The sequence below is a fragment of the Cygnus olor genome, chromosome 4 (genome assembly GCF_009769625.2).
Source record: "Cygnus olor isolate bCygOlo1 chromosome 4, bCygOlo1.pri.v2, whole genome shotgun sequence".
NCBI classification, from domain to species: Eukaryota; Metazoa; Chordata; class Aves; order Anseriformes; family Anatidae; genus Cygnus; species Cygnus olor.
In genome coordinates, this window is record NC_049172.1 from 22,187,237 (window position 1) to 22,206,116 (window position 18,880).

Below are 18,880 nucleotides of genomic sequence, written 5' to 3' on the forward strand. Positions count from 1 at the left end.
TCATGTCTGATGAACTAACACGTGCATACCAAAGACTGGCACTTGACTGGAGTTCACCTTTTTGAATTTGAAAATGGCAGTTGGAAATGAAAAGAGAAAAGCATCTGCTGGGCAACAGCACTAACATAAAACACATTAAAATGTTAATCTTGGACAAAGAGAAAAAATATATATATATATGAGCTCAGAAAGCGAAGAGACAATCCACTTTCTGACTCTATTATTCTCCCATTATCAAATCTTACTCTGTTTCCCTCCCCTTGCTCTTGTTTTGTATCACCAAACCACTGAGGAACAATTCCTGGCAACTCTAAATTCAGTGTCAGTTTTTTTTTTTCTTGAAAGACAAGAAGTGAAACAATACAATAACAAAAGCTGATTGACATTAAATTGTATTTGCAACACTACATTACAAGAAATGGATGGAAAAAGAAAAGAAAAGGTGAGGAAAAGCCAGAAATTAGAATTTTCATAGTGAATACACAAGAAGTTTAGAAAATACAGTAGCAGCACGTATGCCCTAATTGCTATTGTATAGTACTGTTCAAAATGAAGATTGAGTGACATGAAATAGGACAAGTCAAGAAAGAAATGTTTGTGGATGAAAAATGGAGTGATCATTCAGTCAAGGGTAATCAATCGTACCTCTGGAAATTTGATTTTCTGTAGCATTCAAATACACAGTGAAACCTGAGATCTGAATAGACTAGGAGCATAAAATGAAGTCTTAGTTTACAGTGGTTTACTCTTAGAGTCATTTGCTTTTCTTTATCTCAGAATGTTATATTTCTCAAAGGCTTGCATTTTGGGGCAAACCAACTGCTAGATATGCATGACCATTACAGATAGAAGCAAATGGTTATTTATGTACACTAAATTAATTATCATGCATATAATTCTAAATATAAACATTTCTTTGAAGAACTAAATTTGAATACCCATGCCGAACACAATCTTCTAGACTTGGGAAAATAGAATATGCATAAAATGTTAGGAGTCAGTATTAATGAGATACTCTCAGAGAATATGTGTTTTGCCTTCATGTGATCATCACAAACATCATATGATTGTTTTTCCTCCAACTTTTTTACAAGAATGGGTGAATTTAAAAACCTCTTAGATGATTTAAGCAGATCTCTGTCTTTGCTGCTCACTATACTGAAAATTAAGCAAAGTTTAGAACACAATAAGGACTAAATCAGTATCTCTGTTTTAATTCTAGTATCATGACAATGACAACTACAGAATTCAAATTCACATGTAATGTTGAGTAATCAAGCAAAGCCTGATTTATGTTCTCTGCACAGGATATTACTTGATGTAAAACAAATTCTGTTACATATTAATAGATACACACTACTAAATGCAAAACTATAAAGAATATACAGGCTGTGTGCTACACTATGAACACTTATCAGAAATCTCACTCTATAGAAACAGTATTTTCAGAAATTACCACAGTATAATATTCTACAAGATTAAGTTATTGATCAGAATACCTCTTTTAAAGATGATTCCTTAATGTATCTTTGACACGATGAATGTTTCAATAGAATTTCTTCTTTAGAATTTACTAAACAATGTTTGTAATTAAAATGAGTGCACATGGATTTTAAATATTAACAGTCTGTCTTTGTATTATGTGCCAAAGATGTTAAAAAGGAAATAATTTTTATTTTATTTTATTTTTTTGTATGCCACAAAGTTTTCTATTTATTTTCTTCAATATTTTTCAGTCTGGTATCTTTACACTTCAGTCATACAGTACATTAGATAGAAGACATCTCCTCTTGTATATGTGTTTTTTATTTCTATATCATTACAATTGCATACTGATATAGATATTGCTGGCATCTTTTATTATTTTCTTAGTAAGGTTGACATCAAATTTTACCCTGTGCTGCATAAAAGCCTGCAAATTCTTTAAGATCAAAGAGAATAATAATTAAAAAATAAAATAAAATTGTGTCCAGAGATGGGAGACCTCCTCCATAATTTATTCTTATTCTTGAGACAGGACAGAAAGCAGCTCATAAGCAAGTTGTAAACAAACCTGAAAACAAATTCCATAATTATTATTTCCTTGTGTTTTGGGAAAAAGACATTATGGCATTCCTCTGGCCAATAATATATTCTTACTAACAAGGACAGTACAACCTTAATGATCTGAAACTCGTTTATCTGGGAGACATAAGATTCAGTCACATAAATGAGTTGTGGATAAACTAAGGTCACTGAGCAAAAAATCCTGCAGAGTCTATAAGCTCCACAGGATAGAAACTCTCTCCTGCAGAGCCTTTCTTCTGAGAAACAAGTAAACTCTGCAGGCTCAAACATTTCTGTACACAATATTTTAAACACACACACAAAAAAAGCAGATATATTGAAGCAGTCCTGACTGACACACCAAACTTTAAGATAACTATATGTTCTGGTTATCTCAATTTTCCAGTTATATCTGTGTGGGTTTTTTGTTTTGTTGTTGTTTAATTCCAATGCTACTAGTTCGTTTCTAGAAGATTCCCGCTTACATTAAGGATTCTTCTTTGTTTTCTCCCACTTGGAAAATTCTCAGTTATATTAAGCTGAAGGGCAGAGGTCTAGAGTAAAATTTAGTATGCAATGTTAAATTTACTCTGAGGTAAAAAGAGGCAAGGATAAGTTACAGATTCAGACTTTTTCTGTATTCTCTATTGACTTCTCTGTGTGTTCGGTGGTTTTTATGAGAGAGGTAAAAAAACAGACAAGATCACCTGTGACAACAGGCACAAAATATCAGTAGCAACTGTAAATGAATGAAAATTCTTAGCAAAATAAGAAGTATACTACATGAGGATATTATAAAAAAAATGTTATACCCTAATAAGAATTTTTTTATCTATGATTTCAAAGTATTTACTTTTTAGTGGAAATAAGAGAATTTTCCTGCAGGGAATATCTGAATGTAGTGCCATCTACTATTCTAATACCCTATAATAACCAAGATAAGTGAGATTTAACAACTCTGCAGGACTGGAGTTTATATCCTGCTTGGAAATTATAAAGTACAGTAGCAGTCAGCCCTCTTTTCCTGTGGTTCCCGTGAAAGAGTTATGATGTTTATTACACACTGAGCCTTTTTACACCAACACAATACGTATCTGATATTGTTGACGATACATTTTAAGAATTCATGGATACTGAAAACATAAAGGTTATTTTTGGATAGATTTAAATCAGAAGATGCAACGGGAAATAAGAAAAAATAATTAAAGATGTTTTGTACCCATAGATTGATTAAAACTGGCTAAAACAGGTAGCAAATATTTCAATTAAAATGGAAATTAAATGGATTTTTTTGGCATTTGTTTATTCACACTGAAAAAATCTCTCCTCACAGCTGACCTCTTGATTCTCATCAGTAGAGGAAAACTCCCACACACAGATACTATTTCTAATATGCATTAAAAAATATAGAAGATTGTAGTGTGTTGCAGAGGAAGCTAAAGCAATCTGGTGAATTTCAGCACATCTGCCCAGCTATCCAGCCGCCACCTTCTTAATGAGCGCAGGAAGCAGGCACGGCTTTGTCCCCACTCCTCCCAACTGAAATGATTCCACATTACAGCTGTGGGGTCTGTTTGTTCATGTTAGTGCATGGGGGGGACAAGAAACACAAAAAGAAAGGTGGCACTCCCTGGCAGTGACAGAAGTGAGGGGAAGGTTGGAGTGAGCAGAATGAAAGCTTAGGTGGGGCAGTCCGACATTAGCAAGGCATAAATAGGCACTTTTGGTAGGCCTAGAGGCAGAGCTCATATAGAGGTGGACTGGACCAGGCTGATTGGGAATTTGGGGATGGGAATAAATAATTGCTGGGCAAAGCATCAGAGGATGCCGGAGATTTTGTAAATGATCAAACCTGACAGTTCTACATGCTTTTGGATGAGCACTGCTCTTCATGCATGCATACATACGTACCTGCACATGTCAACAGATGCATCTATCTTGCAATTCATTTTTTTTTTTTTTAAATGATGGTAATTTTTAGGTCAGTCTTCCCTTGAATTTTGAAACCCTGCTGCTGACTACACTACAACTATACCTCTATCAAGGAAGAGCTCAGTCTGATGCATTTTATCTGAAAATCTGTAATTCTGCATAGAAACTACTGGTATGGAAATGGCCTTAGTTTTACCACAACTCTTAATACTGGCAAAGCTAAATATTGGTATGAAATGCTACTTTTATCATTCTGTAACTTTACATATGATTTGTTAGTAAGGGAAAAACGGGGAAAAACAAAACTCAGGTTGATTGTTACTTTATTTTATTTGCAAATAAATGGAGAAAATATACTACCTAGTAGTATAGGGTTACCCGCACGCTTCAGCTCAGGACTGCATTTGCAGTTAATTCACTGGTGACACGCATTCATATTGTGGCACAGTAGAGCTAACAATCTCACCAATACGGCTTCTCACTGAGAAACAGTCCTGTAATGCCCTATGGGCATATTGCTCTTCTTCAGGCCCAGAAGCACTGGTAGAATACAATGATAAAATTTCTACTTGGTCACTTTCAAATCTAGTGAAAAGCAAGTGCATTTGGACAGAAAGCCATTATAGAGTGCTGTAGAGAGACACATTGTTAACAGAACTTGGCTTGGTCCTTGTAAGTTTTAAAAGTGGTTTTCAGGAGAAGAGATTACAGGCACAAAGCCTGAATATGAATATAGGTTACCTCTAACCCCAGAGTTGAATATAGGTTATTGCTATTTGAGAAATTGTTTACTTGAAGACTGAGCAGCTCTGTCAAAATAATTGAATATATTTATAGTCTTCCCCTGTTCCATCAGATCTTGCAAATTTTATTTTCACTTTATGTCTAAGAGTCTGCTGGAAGTGACTCTGGACAGTGGGTTTCCTCCCTGTTTGCATCTGAAAAATGATGTGTGCTGTGCCGATACAACAACACTGAGCAATTACAGTAACGACCCAATGCTTGAAAAGTTTTGTTACTGTCATCTGAGTTGGGAACTGCTTGAGATCAAAATACACGTGTCTACATTTATGCAAAGTTTCGCTTTGAATAGAAGTTTAAAATAAATTGATCACATGTCAAAATCAGTGGTGCTTCCTGCAGTCAGACAAAACAGGTGAGTGGAAAGATATACCAACTAGGAAATGTGTTTTGCAGAGCTTCAGATTATGATATCTAGATCAGAAATGATGAACTATAAAGATCCCTACAAGGTTTTGTACTGCCAGAGATTTGCGCAGGTGCTGAAGATGCTTCACAAAATTAATTTGCTACTGGCCTCTGGCACAATTTGTTGTAGATGACCTTTACTGCTAAAGATGAAGACAAAGAAAGGACAAGAGATAAAGATGTGGAAATCAAAACTAAGGTCAAATGAAACTTGCTGAGCATTAGACTTTCAGGTCAGTGATAGGCCAGGAGTTGTTTTGTAGATAACAGTATATAACCACATGGATCTGTGTATGGAATTAGATGGGCCTAGTAATTGTTCTAGTATTTGTCCTGCAAATTTGTTAACACAGTTGCTAAAGCAAATTTACATGTAATGCAAGTTATATAAAAAGATCATCATTTTTCTACAGTGTTTCTTTTTAAACTCAAACATGCATGAGGTTATTAGATATACTGAAATTTTCCCTTTTCCCTGCCTGGTTCATACATGTAAATTGTCAAATGTAAGGGGACTGGCACTCATTTCTAACAGTGTTTCAGTCATCTGCAGCAAGAGTAATATAATAATAATATAGATTATTTGCCTTTTTTTTTTGTTTCCAGTCATGGGTCACTTGAGTTATTTTTAAAACTGTACATTAAAGTCAAGGTTTATTCACAATTAATTAGGCATTAGAAAAAAAAAAAAAAAAACATGGATGGGTATGCACTGAGTTAAACATGTTTAAATAATCCCTTGCAGGTGAATGGGAACAGGCTGAATAAAACTTTAAAACTAACTCTCCGTGAAGGTGTACTCTCAGCTTCTCAGCATTGTACATTATTACATCTCAGTCAAAACAAAAATTTCACCAAGCTTTTTGCTATTGCACAGGAGAATCAGGTTAATTTTTAGAAACGATAGCAGATTTTCTGGCATTTAAAAAAACAACAACTTTGGGTGTGGATTGCACTACAGCAACTTGTGGTATAGCAATTTATGTTCAAGAACATGAGGGAAAACTGTTTAAGAAAGCATTTTGTATATCTTCTGTAAAAAAAGAACATCCTAGATATTATTTCATCACTAGTAGCTTTACTCATTAAGATGAAGCAGGTAAATTGCTACCTGTGGCTAAAGCATCTTAAACCAAAAATCTATTATATATGTATTCGACTTTGTAAGAAGTAAGCTTCAGACTGCATTTGTCTTTTTTATCTCCATTAAACAGCAGTAGATGTGTGAACAGAATCTAGAATCCTCCCCCAGCAGAAAACAAACCAACCAACCAGCTTTTTCTACATAGAAAAATACCTACACGTTTTGCACTAGTTTTAATGTAACTGTATGTAGGAAAAAAAAAAAAGCCCTCAGATTTACAAGACAAGGAGTTTTACTTTTATTATGTGTTGTTATTGCTTTAATAGTCTCAGACTTTAGTGGCTGAATAAAATATGATTAATAAGGTATAACTGAAGTTCCCTCATCTGTTAAATCTATCTGCTTCTTTGCTGCCTATCAGAAGCAAATATTTTCAGTGATGGTCATGAAATTTAATCCTTTTTCTTCCTATCCTCTGAAATCTGGCTTAGAAGGCAATAGAGGGCAATAGTCTGTTATTACTACAATGCTGAATACAGTATACAACTGTACACACTCTCTCTTAAGAGACTTTCATTGATAAATTAATAGTAATTAATAATAATGCATTGCTCTATCTGCAAGTATCTAGGGATATTTAACTATAATGTTCCATACATTTCTGTGGGCCTATAACTGAATACTCTTTGACATCTAAATACCAGAATTAACTGATCACTTTTGGTAGAAACATGTTAATATGATTGCTGGAAGTACCAGCATATAATAAAATGAGTTTCAGATGTTCATCTTACTGAATTAAGGAATTAAAGTTTACTGTGAAAAACAGAGAAGACCTGAAAACTTTGCTCCACAGACCAGAAATTACTCTAGGTAATTTACTCTAAGTAATTTCTGCTTTGGGCCAAACACATCACCTTTCTAGCACACAGATCAAGAAGGAAATCCACACTGCTGCTTCTCAAGGGCATCAGATGTACTACCTGTCCTCTGCCCAGATTCTACATCTGAGACTTTCCCTAAAGTACAATTATGATGATGTGAAATTCCTACAACAATGGTTAAAAAATTTGACAAAGGTATAAAATGAGTTTAAATATTTCAAGAACATGAAATTACATACCAAATGAAAAAGATTAAGGTGGCATAGAGATTTGAAAATATGGATAAGGATACACTATTATATCAATCTGGTGTGGTATATTAACATTTTCTGAGAGACCAGAGGAAATTATGTAATATGATTTGTAGTTTATGGAGATGTATAAGTGACCCTTGCTATGATTCATTGACCCTTGCTTTGATTCATCCAGAATCAAAGTTAAAATACAATGGAACTTATTTTAATGTATCTGCATATTTTTCTAACCTTATAAACGCTATCTAGACTATAATAGCCTTTTTTTTTTTTTTTGCCAGAGAAGTGACTATTGCAAATTATGAATTTGTAAGAATGAATTTTGTAAGAAATAAAATTTGATTTGCTAGAAGGCAAGCTAATCCTGAATTGATGTCTTGCATTATAAAATAAAAGTCTAGCAGTTTTCTGGGGTGAACATTAGGTAGCGAATTAATAACAACAACAACGTCTGCTTTCCTTTTTTTTTTAAATACGACCATTTAGAGAAATGTCAGGAAGGAAAGATAAACATTTCTGTATAAGATAGACATGTGCTAACCTGTGAAAGATAATTTGAGTAGTCAGCAAATCCCTACTGGCACAAACATAAGGAGACACTGGCCAGAAAACTCCGTCTGGTTTTCAGTATGTATAACACTTCTCTTATCAGGGAAATAAAAGTGTCTCTCACTAAAATCTCAGCTGTCACATTAGCATTACATCAGTGCCTGCTAGCAACCATGGTAAAAGACTGTTAAAGGTTTCCACTGTAAATACTATTTTTCTGAGAGCTTCAACAACACTATAAAAAGTGACTCTGGGCAACAATACGGTGTATTACATATCTGTTAGACCGCATGTCTTCAGGCACTTATTTCTTAATTCCTCTGCTTAGATAGGCCTAAATACTAATCTTGAAAAGCAAAGCTTAAGTGAAAGGGGACAGAATCCTCAAGTCCTTGAGCACCGGGCACACAATGTGCAACTTGCGATCTGATCCTCTTGCTGGGATGCAAGCCAGAAAATGGAGTATCTCTGAATTCAATTCCTTTGAATTCAGTTGATTTAAGCAAACCATAGTTTAAAGACAATGTTTATTTGGATTCATAGCTGATTTCATATACTTCAGTAAGAAAACTGTTCATGAGTACTCCTCCATGGTCATTTCTCCAGCTTTCTTTCATGTTCAAGAACAAGAACAAGCTGTACCACTGAGAGACTGATCTAACTGAAATATTAACTGAAAAGGGGAACACAACTGAAGGCCTTAAGAAGTCATAAAGAAGCTGGAAGAAAAAAAATCCAATAGGACAAGTGTATATGGACTGAGATCCAAAAATGATGATGTCTGGAAACAGGGCAATATGTAATATGGAATGTGGAATAAAGAAAGAAGAGAAAAGGGAAATGGGAAAAGGAAAAGGAGAAAGGGGAAATTGCATGGCAAATATGGATAAACATACCAGATTAAAAAGGAGGAGGAATAACCTACTGTCTATCCAAACTTGTCCAAACCAGGAGGGTAGGAGTGAGCCTAATCTGCTCTTTGATTGGCAGTGCCAAAGAAGCAGGCATTAAAAATCTCATTTAGTATGTCTCCAAAGTACATGCCAAACACAAATAATAACATTGTTCCTAAAGACTGATATTTTTTTTCCAGACAGAATTGAAATGCCATTTCATTGAATTTGCCATTGAACCTTTTAAACATTTTTGCCAGCTCTGTAGACACTTAGAATTAATCCTTCACAACAAAGGGCAAAATAGTGATCGTAGTTTTACATTTTGTTGTTTAAAAAAAGGAAATATATCATCAAAAAAAAACAAAAAACACAACAAAACAGACAATATTAACCATCTGTGTGCATTAGTAACTATTGGTGTTGCTTCTGCAAGTATTTTGAATCAGCATCTAGCTTTCATTTCCACCAAAGCTGTTGGAGTTCAGTAGTTCAGTATCTCTGCAAACAGGATCATAAATCACTACTAGTAACTAATAACTATTAAAAAAAGGAAGAAAGAAAAAAAAAAGGAAAAGAAAAAGGAAAAGGAAAAGAAAAAGGAAAAGGAAAAGAAAAAAAAAGAAAAAGAAAACGAAAAAAAAAGAAAAAGAAAAAGAAAAAGAAAAAGAAAAAGAAAAAGAAAAAGAAAAAGAAAAAGAAAAAGAAAAAGAAAAAGAAAAAGAAAGAAAAAGAAAAAAGAAAAAGAAAAAAAAAAAAGAAAACGCAAAAGAAAATGAAAAAGATTTCTCTTGGCATAGTATGCAGCAATATTAAGGTGGACAAGACTGTGCTCACCTAAATGTCACTAGCCTGTAAGAAATAATTGGTAGAAGCCTTCCACAGAGCCCTAAGTATGGCTGAAGAAAAGTGCACTTTTAAAGTTTAATGCTTTGGTCTCATCTATACAGAAGCAGGAAGCTAGTGACTGGATGAATGAATTTTGCCTGAGAAAGGGAGAAGGACACTTCAACACTAACAAGACAGAGAAGATTCTCATGAAAGAAGAGGACAAAAAATTCATTAACATTTCAGAAGTGGCAAATGCTTAGCTCAATAAGAAGCAATACTTCCAGTGAGCAAGCCGGTCTACTTTAATCTACCATATCACCACCCTGGAATTTATTTCCATTATTTCTCAGTAATTAATATATAAGATATAGATGAAATTAATCTTGAATTTCTGTGTATACATTTATGCAACTTAAAACCACAATAAAGACTAAGGAGCAGAACAAATGCCTTACAAATGCATTAATCATAAAAAGGACATTAAAAAAAAAAAAGTAGGGAAATTTAGCATCTACTGTACCAAAAAAAAATTTGCTTTTCTCTTTTATTTTTCCTGAAGTAACCAAGAACTGCTTTTAAATTTAGGGCAGTTCCAATTAGTTTCCAACTCTCTCTCTCATATTAATAACAATTTCATAACTGTTAAAAGGTATTCTATTTTATCCACTATTCTATTCCAAAACTTAATTCAATTCAGTGTGAAAATTAACTAAGAATACCTAGCATACATATAATCTATAAAGCTCAGCAGTTTTAAAGGGAACACTAATTCCATTCTTCCCATTTTAAGAAGGGAAACAATAAAGAAACACAGAGGTTAAGCGATTTGCCCAAGGTCAAATATATCAACAGAAGAGAAGTCAGAAGTTCATAGATTAGTGGACTTTGTATTAATTAGCATTACATTGACGTATTTTGTAAAACTGCAGGTAAAGATTGCTTGCTGTGTAATAATGTATCCTAATAACTCTCTGTGGGAATATCCACTTGAAGGAGAAAGGAAGTGATGAGAAAAGGAATAGTAACAAATCATTAGAATACGATAGTGTTCACTGAAGAGTTGTTAGACAATTCACAGGTGGAACAGTTTATTGACTGGTGGTGGTGCATTCTCTTCACCTAAAATTGCAAAGGTACGGTGAGCTAGAGGATGTAAAACGCAGTGCAAATACATATGAATAAGAAGTTCAATCCGAGATGTAAAAAATCACAGTCTTTGAGATTGATGTGCATATTAGGCAAGTTAGTATAAACTGTAAAGATCTCAAGAGTGGATCTTGAATAAATATGAAGTACTTCGCAAGAGTAAAGATGGCTTTTTTAAAGGCAATTTCTGCTTTGGAGACCTACAGTAATACTTTGAATTGTTGAACAGACATATGAATGCAAGTGATTTGGTTGGCTGGAGTTACTCATTTGGAGTTTACCTTGGATCAGCAAAAGGTGTTTGGTAAAATTTCTCAGCAAAGGCTATTAAAAATCAACAGTAAGGGGGTACAAACGAAGGCATGTGTAACCGATAGCTCAAAGGCTAAATACTAGAGAGTAGGAATAATTGTCCAGTTCCTGCAATCAAGAGACGTTTCCACAGGACTTTTGCAAAGTCCAGTGCTGGATCAACATTCATAACTGATCTGGGAAAGGGAATGAAAGTTGGAGAGAAATGGTCCTTGTCACAGAGTTGTTTGGGGCTGCAAGGACAGAGACGGACAGTAAGAATTCCAGAAACAACTTAGAAGACTGAGTGACAAGGCCATACAATGGCAGATTAAATGCCATGTAAATAAATGTAAGGTGATACCCAAGGTGAAAAAACATACATTCGTACATTGCCTACAACATAGTGGCTTGGAGCTTTTAAGTACCATGCAGAAATGAGCCAATAGTTCCATAAGAGTTCAACATTAGTAGTCAGTAAGAAACTGAGAAGAAATGCAGGAGAAATCATTTTGAAATGGTATAAACCTAAGAACCCCTCACACTTTGAAACCCATATCTAGCTTACAAGTAGCAGAGTAGTATACTTCTCTTGACGAGATCTCCTAGGAGGGATATAGTTGATGCTCACAAATCAGTGGTGGCATAGAGGGAATGGATAGACATTAACTGTTTACTGTTCTTCCAGTTCAAAACAATCCAATACAATGCAGATTCATGTGAAGCTAGACAAAACTGTACTAAAAATAAATAAAGATTGGTTCTTTATGCACACATTGAAGAGTGTAGCAGACCTGTGCAACTTACTGTCAAAGGACACCATTTTGAAGTTTACAGAGGTTTATGGGAATAGATTTGTGGAAGAGAAAACCAACAAAATCCTAATCTCTTATAAACAACCTTCATCTAATGGAATTTCTTCAGCTAGAGATGTTGGAGGCTGGGGGAGTGTCTGGAGAAGTATCATGTAATTCTTACTCTTACTTTTTTCTAGGAATACACTTATCACTGCCCAGAGACAGGATGCATAGCCAGATGATTCTTGGCAGTTCTTTTCCTACATGTTTACTACTCATTATTTTTGTGCAACTCCCTGACGCAGGCATGGATGCCGTTCAGGCATCTGGGTTTTCTTGATGAGTGACATATGGGAAATACTTGTTTCTCAGTTTTGGGTTCCTCTTGGAGGGTCTAAGGGAAGAATGATCATAAAATACAGGTGTTGCAGTACTTCACTTATAAACAGATGCCTCCTTTATTGAATAAGGTATGGAAAGTCAGAAAATATATATTTTATTTTATTTTTAGGATTGTTAGATGCTTTTTGCATTATCATGGCCATGAAGAATCTTGCTTCACATGCTAAATTATACGTGGATCAGGAGACAAGTGCAAACATGGAATCTCTGTGAAAAGTTAACAAGAGTCTCCCAATGTGAATTGCCCTTTGCCATTGCAGAATACCTCTTGGCAACAATCAGAATACCAATCAGATCAAACACAACCTGCTCTAAAGCTTTTCAAATGAAACAACATGGCTTTATAATAGCGTTGAGTAGTAACACTTATTTAATATGTACATTAATTATTGCTGAATTATAATGGAGTTCCTAAAAAGATGTATAATGTTCACATTAATACTAAATGAATTCATTATGATCAGTGCAATTACAATGAATACTAACTAAATTAATGGCAGTTAGACAAGTTAGAAAAAGTGTCACCCATTTACTTGACATGTTCCAGCCTGAATATATTTTGGCATTGCATGTATAATAGTAGTGTGAATAATAAAACAGTGTGTTTAGCACAGTTTTTTAGTATCATTGAACAACTAATTATTTTATTGTATGTTGTTTTTATGAGCATATATATATATATACACACACAAAACACATCTTTATTATCTGAAATACATAAAGATAGCAAAGCTTCAAGTCAGTCCTATGCTTCTGCTTAGATTTAGCTCCAGGCGCTGTATATACATATAAAGTCCTAGATGCATATGCAGAAAATTGGGTAGTCAGGAATTAGACTACGTGCTGCTGTGCCCCAGTTCTGCTCTTCAGTGTTCATTCTGGTGTGGGCTCCACAGATCATCCAGTAGAATATAGAATTTCCAGGCAAAGCCTCATGTCAGGTGGTATGTTTAGCATGTTTCTGCATTTATATTTCTTGACCTGTTGGCCTAAGCCTCACATAAGCTATTCCTGCCTATGGCAAAAGAAATCTTTCCTGGGGATTCTATCTGTAGCCACATGCCAGATGTCTCATGGGCTCTTATAGAGTATTAACTGTGCACCAGTTTTCAAGGAAGTAGTACAGGAACCCAGTTTTGTCCATAGAAACAGCAAAGAAATGAAATTTTAGCAATTTCAGGAAAATAAAATGTGAAAACTAATTCGAGAGGAGGAATAAAAAGAGTTACTTACAATGCACTTTTCAATCAACGGAATGTAATTTTGCTGCCATCTGTAAGAGCAAACAAAACAAAAGAAATATGATTTCACAAAGCTCACAGAAATAAGGAAATTTTATATACAACTCCACAGAGTATAATTAGATGTTACATTACTATCAGGCTAATAAAATATTGGCATACTTTTTCTTCCACTACTCTGATGCATGGGTAACATCATCAACTGGATACATTCCGTTGCATTCTGTTATCTTACACGGCATAAACTGTAAAAATCATTCATTTTTTTGTCAATGGAAGAGGGAATTGGTGGATTAGTAGGGCAAACGAGGACTGAAACAGCTGCCAAACACTTAACAAACCATCAAAAAATAGCTTGAGTCTTTGTTCACTTAACAGAAGATATGAAGAAAAATCCTATCACCCTTCAACTTTTCTTGTACTTTTTTGCATTGTATTTCAGAGGAAGATGAACTGTAGCCTTCCGGCAATCACTAATGCAGTGTTTGTATTCTGTGTTGGGATTATCCACTTGGGTGCTGCACTGAAGCTTCATGGGCTATTTTGACACTGCATCCAGATGCTCCAATTTTGCTTCAGTGACTCAGAGCACAGCCAAAATGCCTTAAAGCAATGTTCAAAGGTTTAGGTCTTGATGAACCATTAAAGTACTCAGAAGTGTTTCTAAACATCTCTGGAGCTGAAGTGACTTATGTGGGCTTGGTGTGACACCCAGGCAGGGAATAATTAATAGAAAGATTAAGCTCCTCTATAGGTAGCTGTGCTTCAGGTGAATGTCGATTTTACCTCATTTTTTGTGAGAAAATAAAGAATAAAGTGTAAGTACAAAAGAGAAAACACCTTGATTTTACTGGCAGCATATCAATTCTACAAAGAACAAACCTTTTCTCTGCTTTGGATAAACCAAGTGGAAAGATCTAGGGAGAAATATTTGATTAAAAGTTGCACTTGTCATATTTACTGCTTCGAGACCTAATCAATTTACTGTTTTGAGACCTAATCAATTTACTGTTTCAGCAGGAATACAGAACCAGACTTTTATTTATTATTTTTTTCTCTGAATGAAGGGACCTCCTGTAGAATCTAAATATAGTTTGACCCAAAATATGTATCAACATAGCTGAGTGGTACATACCTGAAAACTAAAAAGTCAATCACCGAGATTTACTATTCCAATTAGCAAATATTTAGGGAATTGGAGAATAATTTTGCACAGCATCATTCATTTAATCAGAGATTAATTATATCTACTAAATAACAGAAAGGAAATCAGAAAAATATATAAAGCTTCAGCACAGGCTTGAAGCTAGAAGCACCTGACTATCTAATGTCAACTAAGCCAAACTACACATTTTCTAAAACTTTCTTACCAATGAACATACAGGATTACAATTTCATATATGCTTAATGTAGGTTTAATGTAAAAAAGCATGCTTTATATATATATTTAATATTTCATAGTTTTAATTCTTAATTTTTCTTGTTTTTGGAGTTTCCTGAATATCAGTTTTGGTCTAGTCTGATACTAGGTGAAATAGGAAAGCAGTTTCAAATGGCAAGTGTGAGTGAAGAAGATCCTTAACTGGGTTACAAGCTTGGAGTATGTCAGAGGAGACAGATTTAGCACAGTATGCTAGGAGAGAGTTAACTGTGGAAAATCCTGAAAGAGACATGCTGAGACAACTGAACTGAAGGCTATCCTGAAAGAAACTTTCTTTAAAAAATCACTGCCAAAATTCACTGTATGATCCCTCCAGCACGTGTTCTGCTCTATTTCTCTTATCTGTTTGCATCCAGCTGCTGCTACCAGTTAGCTCCCTTACTGGGCTGAATGGGCACTACAAAAACCCAATGATGCCCTACTTGCCTGCCCTGCCTATTTCACAGATGGGTTAGATGCTTTCGCAACACTTTCAGTGGAGAAATTGTCCAGCTGCACTTCAGACTGCATTTGGTTTATGGGAATGGATAATCACTCTACAGGTTTAGTTTGTAGGTTGTTATATATGCCTTTTTTATTTTGTGAAATACATACTGAGAAGATTCTTAGATAACTGCATAAAGAACATGTAATTGAATTATGATTGCTAATTTTATTACCGTTGTGCTTATATGCTCGTTAAATCTAAGGGGCTGGAGGTGGGAAGAAAGAAAGAAAGATTATTTGCATTTTATAATTGTTTTCACCAGTGCAGTTCAGAAGACATTTTCAGTTTTGAAAATAAAACATTTGCTGAAATGTACTAATCACTCCAGAACAGAAAATAGTTGTAGTTTTATGGACTGAGAAAGTCCAGAATTATGGAGAATCATATGTGTTTAGTTAAAAATAGAATTCAGGATGTTTTATGGACAATAGTTTCAATAGCACAGTGAACTATAAAAATCCAACATACTATACATCCTTTGGCAGAAAAATCAACAAACAACAAATTAATAATTGGCAAATACAACTGACTCCTCCAGCAAGAATGTTGATTTCTTTAGAGTTTCTGGTTAGAAGGTCTTTCAGAAAAAAATTACTGCATTATTTTGGGAGAACTGGAATGCATAAGAACAACTCATGAGAATAATGGTCCCTGTTAGCATTTAATAAAAGAGCATCAGAAACGCAACAGCTCTGTTAGATATTTCAGGAAAATCTGGTTTACATGTAGGGCATCAGAGATGCCTAAAATACCTACTGTGGCACAACCACCTTCCACAGTAGATCTAGGGTACCAAGTTTCCTTCCCTCATGAAAAGTGTAGTGGATCTTTGTGAGTATGTATAATCAGAAAAGGAAAGGCTTTCTTCATTTTCTGAGGTAAACTTCTTAAAGGGAAAAGAAATGCAGTCATGAAGCTTTAGTATGTTTGGCTTTGTTCTTTGGATTATGACTTGATCTTTCTTGTTTGTTCTTGAAGAGGGAAGTGTATATGTTCTTGACCATTCATTCACTGCTGTAAAGAAAAAGCTTGGGAATTCAAGAAATAAAGCCTTCTTCTTAGCAGAGTTAGCTGAAAGTTTCCAAAGTTAGTGGATGGCATGTTTCACCATTTTTATTCCTTCACCACACCCCTAAAGGAGGGCAATCATTCACTGAATTAAGCCTCAGAAAGTCTGGGTTTCATAACTGGTCTGAGCAGATTTTCTCTGTGACTTTGGACACATTTGCAATATTGAACAACTATTTCTGTAACTGCAGACTGCTCCTGAAAGATTTTCTTGCAAGTGGTCAATATATGACCTTTGCCTAAAAGATTTTGCTGGCTCATTTTTTTCCCCCCATTAAAAATATAGCTATACTTTTTGGGACTTTTTCTCATATTCTGTGGCAATTTACACTGTAAAGAAAGATGTCTCAGGATTAATAAACAGGCAGCGCTTTTTTTTTTTTTTTTTTCTTGTTTGTATCTGAGCTTAAATTAGCACACTCATGTAGACAGAAGCTTCTACTAAACCCTCTTAATGACAGCACGTTAGTTTAGTACAGGTCCTTGAAGTATGAAATGTTAGGGAATACAGAAGCATATGCAGCAGAACTTGGTGTATGAATTTTTTTTTTTCAGTTAGATGTTTTAATTAAAACAGGTATTGAAAGATCATTCTTTCCCCCCTAAACCACCCCCTTCTAACTTAACTAATATTTTGCCAAATAAAAACATTCTTTAATTTCATTATGGACTGACTAAGAAATAATCTGGAAATATTTAGGGGAAAAAAATGTGGAGAAGAATTATCATCACCGTTCTTAAAAACAGTATTTTTGTCCAATAAGCAATACATATGCTTGCCAGAGACACAGGGAACTCTGCAGAAGCCATTTAAACACAAAACCAAAGAACTGGAAATGAAAGATTGGGTTTACACACGCTTTGTAAATCATTCATGGAAGTAAAGGGAATCCCCCCTCTCTTCATTTATTCAATAGCTCCATGGTTAGGGCCTCATCTGATATACAATGTGGGACAATCAGGTTCAAGTCCCTCTTTGTTCATGTGTTCTTGAACCCACATTTTCACTTTCCCGGAAGAGTTCTTAAACCAGTGAGAAATCTGTAATTGGCTTCTCTTGATCCCCATGGAAAAGCTGTTCTGCATGGATTATTTAAATACTGAGTCAAAGAGCGAGAATGACTCTTTGGTCTGGCGGTTAAAGCATTCACTTGGGAGGCACACAGCTAGGTCAAAGTAGCAGTTCAAATAGCTCAGGTGAGAGCATACGACTTCAGAATATCCAGTGCCTGGGTGATTCCCCTGGAAGGTGGGAAATAAGGGTTTAAATCTCAGTCAGGGGAAAGGAGTTGAAACCTGGTCTCCTATATATAGGAGTCACTGCATTAAAAACATATGGTGGGTTCTGCAGCTTTGTGGGGGCAGAGGTGAGCGGGTGGAAAGGGGAAGAAGATGAAAAAGAGAAACAGTTGTTGTCTCCTCCCTGAAGTTTTGTGATTCTATTTCCTTTTCTAAAAAGGAAAATAAAAGTCATTTCAAATTCAATCTACATTTTGAAAAAAATTTTAGACTGTTCTGTTTATTTATTTATTTATTTATTAAATTTTAGCAATCCCTTTATTCACCAAACACGTATTCAGATATATGATGTAAAAACACATTGTCCGCAATGCAGGCTCAGATTAGATTAATGGTTTGGATTGAAGATTTTTGCATGCATAAATCCCCTTCCCTCCCCACTGGTGGGTTGTTTTTTTTTTTTTTTTTTTTTTTTTTTTGGCTCTTTAGTTGGAGATTTCTCTTAATATATGTATGTAATAAACACTAATAACGCATGGGGAGCTAGGATTGACTGCCATTTAAGAACTGTATTACAAATGACATTCTCAGAACTAGCAGAGTGAGAGGGTGATACTATACTGGAAAGCGTATTAAAGTTAAGTTTTCAGATTGTGCAGAGTATATTCATCATACTTTTTAGCATATGAGAAAGAAATGGTCATAGTTTTTCTTTTTTGAGATAGCATCTGGACACAGAGAAATCAGTATAGTTCATCTGGCAATATGAGCTTTGAATTTCTGTGATATCATCGTTGTAAGCCTCCTATTTGAATGCAGTATTTTATATTTAATTTATTATATACTGCCTGAAGCACATATAAGTTTGTTTTATGAGGAAATAAATCACTACACCGAGTAACAGAAAAGTATACCTGAATTCCTGACTACTAGCCTTCAGCTCTGACTTGAGAATTCATTTGCTTTCCTGAAGATTAAATACAGATTTTTGTTGTTGTTGTTTAAATTTGAACAAGGCATAATTCACTTACGGTATTTAAATCTTATTTTTCTTTCACTGTCACTATTTCACTCCTAAAAGCTTTG

The 18,880-nt window shown here is 34.8% G+C and overlaps 1 protein-coding gene across 1 annotated transcript in view; it reads right to left on the reverse strand.

The window, feature by feature from the left end:
• The window catches only part of TENM3 (teneurin transmembrane protein 3), a 1,331,063-nt gene that overhangs the window by 854,584 nt on the left and 457,599 nt on the right, over window positions 1-18,880 (reverse strand). Inside the window, 1 exon segment of the mRNA XM_040554455.1 lies at window positions 13,552-13,591. The gene's annotated coding sequence lies outside the window, so the exon portion shown is untranslated.